Source organism: Cherax quadricarinatus, chromosome 7 (genome assembly GCF_038502225.1).
Source record: "Cherax quadricarinatus isolate ZL_2023a chromosome 7, ASM3850222v1, whole genome shotgun sequence".
NCBI classification, from domain to species: Eukaryota; Metazoa; Arthropoda; class Malacostraca; order Decapoda; family Parastacidae; genus Cherax; species Cherax quadricarinatus.
The window spans coordinates 41,545,705-41,550,425 of record NC_091298.1 but is presented as its reverse complement, the minus strand read 5'-3'; the positions used below and the strand labels follow the sequence as shown (position 1 = coordinate 41,550,425).

At 48.3% G+C, this 4,721-nt stretch overlaps 1 non-coding gene across 1 annotated transcript; it reads left to right on the top strand.

Annotated features, from left to right (window-relative positions):
- Positions 1 to 394: 394 nt before the first annotated feature.
- LOC128697323 (U6 spliceosomal RNA) lies at positions 395 to 498 on the top strand. Its single transcript, XR_008408292.1, has one exon. It is a non-coding gene; the product is annotated as a U6 spliceosomal RNA (small nuclear RNA).
- The last annotated feature ends 4,223 nt before the right edge of the window (positions 499 to 4,721 follow it).

Genomic DNA, 4,721 nt, shown 5'->3' with positions numbered 1-4,721 from the left:
GCTGTTTAGGATAATGATGAAGTTACTGACAAGGGGTTGAGCTATGTTGTAAAAGTCGTTGTTGGGGTTGAAATTGTTGGATATAAAGAAAAAAGATGATTCTAAGATCTTGTGTCTCTAAGTGTCTTCTTCCCTGGCAATGAATCTTGCGTCTTTGTAGTTGATTGAGTGGTTGTTTAAGTTTCGGTGTAAACACAGACATTCTTCAAGTCTTCCTTTCTGCTGTGGTATTGCTGTTCTGAAATAATTAGTAAGTAAGTTTATTCAGGTATAGACAAATAGAGTTACATAGATTATCATACATAGCAGCATATGTGTAAAGTACCTGGGATAACCTAAAAAAGTCAGAGTGGGGTATTTCCATTGGGGTCCTTTTACTTTACTGTTATATTTTGTACTTGCTTCGGCAGTACATATACTAAAATTGGAATGATACAGAGATTAGCATGGCCCCTGCGCAAGGATGACACGCAAAATCGTGAAGCGTTCCACTATTTTTCATTCGCTGCCTGACCACGGTTGAGTGCGGTTGTGCTCTGCACCCCTCTGCTGTTTTCAGGCGAGCTACCTAGTAAATACCATCGGCATAGAACTGCTTCGTGGGGCAATTTCACCCACTTCAGCGTAGGTGTTACTCCCGACCATCATCAGGGAGACGTATGGGATCCAGGACGATGAAGTTTATGGTGTTGCCCTGAATGGTGCATACAGGATCTTCGTTAAACTGAATTCCACATCTGTGTACGAGTCATTGGTGCATAGATTTCAAGACGTGAGTCTTGATGCTACTCCAGCTGTGAAGGTGCGTTTGATTGACGTATTCCGTCACTTCACGTGGGTCAAGCTCCCTAATGTACCATTCGAGGCAGATGAGGCTGACATACGACGTGTTTTTGAGGCGTATGGAGCCGTACATCTGGCACAGCAAGGCAAGTGGGCAGCAGGTGCTTATATGGGCAGTCTAGAGGGAACATTTACCCTGAAGATAACCCACGACATTCCATGCCGTCTTATGTCGTACTGGAGGACTTTAGAACACAGGTTTTTGTAACATACGCTGGACAGAGACGTACGTGCAGGTTATGTGGAGCATACGATCATTTGGTGGCTGTGTGTGTGAAGCAGCAGCGGGTGCCTGCACAAACTAGTGCAGCACCTGTTACCAATGTGGACACTGTTGCTACGAGCCCCACGCACAAGCACCAGTGTGGGCGATTGTGGAGTGAGATGGAGTCCCACGAGAAGCCTGGCGTGTGTGAGGCAAGCTGTGTCCCACAAGAAACCGATGTTTTGAAGGGGCCGAGTACAGAAGTGTGTGTGCAGGAGGAGATAAAGGCGATTGAGGAAGAGCTTGTGGAGGTATTGAGGACTTTGTCACCGCCTGTAGAGGTGGAGGATGAACCTGCAGTGGTGCAAAACACTGAGTTGACAGTGGAGGAATGTGACATTCAAATACATAGCAGGGAAGACGTGGCGAGCGGTGTGGGAGAACCGTCGCCGTGTTTCGAGGGACGAAGCACAGTGGAGGTTGAGGTCCATCGTGCGGCCTCCTTAGACGATAACATGGAGGACGAGGTTCTCACGAGGAAGAGAGCGGTGGCATCAGACTCTGATCATGTCCTGACGCCGGCGCAGAGACCTGGGAGGGTGGATGAATTTCGTCGTGGTAGCCAAGACAAGAGACACCAGAAGAAAGGGGATGGGAGGGAAGGTGGTGTGAAGACTTGTAGGAACCCAGGTGCAGGTGGACCTGGGAAGAATAGAGAAAAGAGGCAGAGGTGGAAACTTTAATAGCGGCCTCAGGTGTATGACTGTGAATGTGAATGGACTGTGCCAGGGTGTAAAAAGGGAATGGTTTAGAATGCTTCTGCTCAAATATAGAGTAGATGTAGTGTTTCTTCAGGAGCACAGTTTCAAGGAGAGGAAAGTGCTGGAAGTGGCAGGGTTTCAGGTGGTGACTCTGCCATCTGTACGTCTGAAAGGTGGTGTGGGTATCATGATCAGGGAGGCGAGCCCGTTTGTGTTGCTAAGAAGTGGGGGGGAGGGGGGAAGAGTATTGCACGTGGATGGGTGGTGGATGGGGCAGAGGGTATCCTTTGTAAGTGTGTATGCACCAGTAGAAAATGATGTGAGAGTAAAAAGGGATTTTGTTTGTGAAGAACTAGTTTTCTTCTTACATGGTTTACCTGCAGTGGCCTTCATTGGTGTGGACTGGAACTGCGTTATTAGGAGGGCTGACGTGGAACCAAAAGGGGCTGGGCACGTGTCAGCGGCCTTGCGAGATCTCTTGATGGATATTCAGTTGAGGATGCGGTTGGAGGAGGGGTGTGGGAGGCAGAGCACACTTTTGTAAGAAGGGGTTATGCGGCTAGGTTGGATAGGCTGTATATATCTCAAGGGGTTTGGTTAACATTTTTCCGTACAATAGAAGTAGCTTATTCGGATCATCGGGCGGTAGTAGCAGAGGTGGGGTGAGAGTCACTAGCAGGTATATCTAGGGGTTATTGGAAGTTGAATACAAGTGTGTTAGGCGATGAGGAAGGGTTAGAGGGGTTTGCAATGTTGTGGAAGGGGGTTAAGTGCAGAGGTAAATGGGGTAGAGGATGTGGTGATGTGGGATGGTTTGGCTAAAGAACGGATTAAGCAATATTACATAAGAGAAGGGAAATGTATCAATTCTTTAAAATATGGGCTTGCTAACTATTTGGAGGATAGGTTACGGGGTTGTTATGCGAGGGGTGCGGTGGCAGGAACTTATCCTATGGATGATATAATGGCAATTAAAGGGAGGCTGTGAGGTACAGGATGAGAGGTTCCAAGCAGTGCTGGTACAGGCGGGGGTGGGGGAGGTGTTATGGGGCGATAGACCTTCATCGTGCGTATTGCATAGACAAAAACAAAGACAGCAGGCAATGGCTATTCCATGGTTGGAGGTTAATGAGTCGATAGTGGGGTACAGGGAGGGGCAGGTCATACAAGCTACGGAAGGAATGGGGGCATTTGCAGATAAGTGGTATGAGAAGTACTGGCAACGAGAAGGGGTAGAGGATGGGGTTTTAGAACAGGTGTGTGGGAGTGTGGTATGTCAGTTGCGTAACAGTGATAGGGAAGCACTGGGTGGGGCAATAACTGAGGGGAAAATTTGGAGGGCTTTAAGTGGAATGTGAAAGGGCAAAGCACCGGGAATTGATGGACTCCCGGCAGAGTTTTATCAGCAGCATTGGGAGCTAATGAGGCATTTTTTGGTTAGGTTATTAAATTGCATGAAGGAGAGAGGTGAGCTGGGAGAGAAGCAGGCAATGGCTGTCATTGTATTGGTACCGAAGGGTAAGGGGCAGCATGTGCTTCGGGATTACTGGGCGATCTCGTTGTTATGTGCAGATTACAAATTGTTTGCGAAGATTTTGGGGAATCGGTTCAAGTGTGTGGTGGGGCGGGTAGTATCGAAAACTCAGTTTGGTTTGCCAGGGAGGTCTATGGTGGAGGGGCACGGGTTAATTAGGGATTTCATGGAGGCAAAAGGGGGGCAAGGGGAGAGGTTTGGTGGCACTCGGTTGGCAAGGGGCATACGATAGAGTGGATCGGAAAGCATTGAAAGCCATCCTCAGGGGTCAGGGGTTTGGGGAAGAAATAGTGGGTTGGGTTGAGGTGTTCTATCGAGGTGCAATGGCGAGGGAACAGATTAATGGTCGATTGGGTGGGAAGATTGTAATGGGTAGGGGACTTAGGCAGGGGTGTCCTATGTCACAATTATTGTTTGCGTGTATACAGGATCCCTTTTATAGATTGATGGAGCAGCGTATGTGTCACGTAGAGGGACCAGGGTGTGGGGTTTCGAGGGTTTGGCCAGTTTTAATTGGGTATGTGGATGATACTACTGTTCTGATCAGGGAGGGGATGTCAATGGACACATTAGATGAGGTAGTACAAATGTTCGCAGGGGCAACTGGTATGAGGGTAAATTCAGACAAATCCATGGTCATGGGGTTAGGAGCTTGGGCAGGAAGGGTTGATTGGGGTAGTGCAGTTGTGAGGAGGCAGGTGAATTCGTTAAAAATTTGCCCTCTTATTTATGCAGACGATCTAACTGTGGCACGCATGGAAAACTCGATTAGGATGGTAGACAGGATTCAGGGATGCTTGGGTGCATTGCGACCTTATCATTTGACCCTTGTGCAGCGTGCCATTGTTATTAACATCTTACTGTATAGCAAAGTATGGCACGTGGCAGCCGTGTTCCCATTAACTGGGCCGGCAATAACGAACATACTTAGGAGGGTTTTTAAATTCTTGTGGGGTTCGGGCTGTGATTGGCTTAAAAGGGATGTGGTAATGTTACCTGTAAGTCAGGGGGGGGCTGGGATTGCTGGACTTAAAGTGGAGGGTCAAATGTGTCTTCATTAAAAGGGAGGTGATGAGGGAAAGTGTGGGTGGGGGGGGGGGTTGGCCAGGATCCACAACAGATTGCAACGGATGTATGCAGGAGTTGAGTTGCATGAGTGTGAAACTGTGTTGAGGGCTCTGGCGAGGGATCGAGAGCCAGCAAAGGTCAAAATAGGTAGGTTGTGTAGATTGTTAGCCGGGAGGGTTGTAGCGCCTGTAGAGGGAATTTTCCCCATGTATGCATGGGGAAGTATATGGAATAGGTTGAGTAGGATGAGGTTGCAACCTCGTGTTCGGGATGTAATGTATCGTTTTCTGCACGGCATTTTACTGTCAGG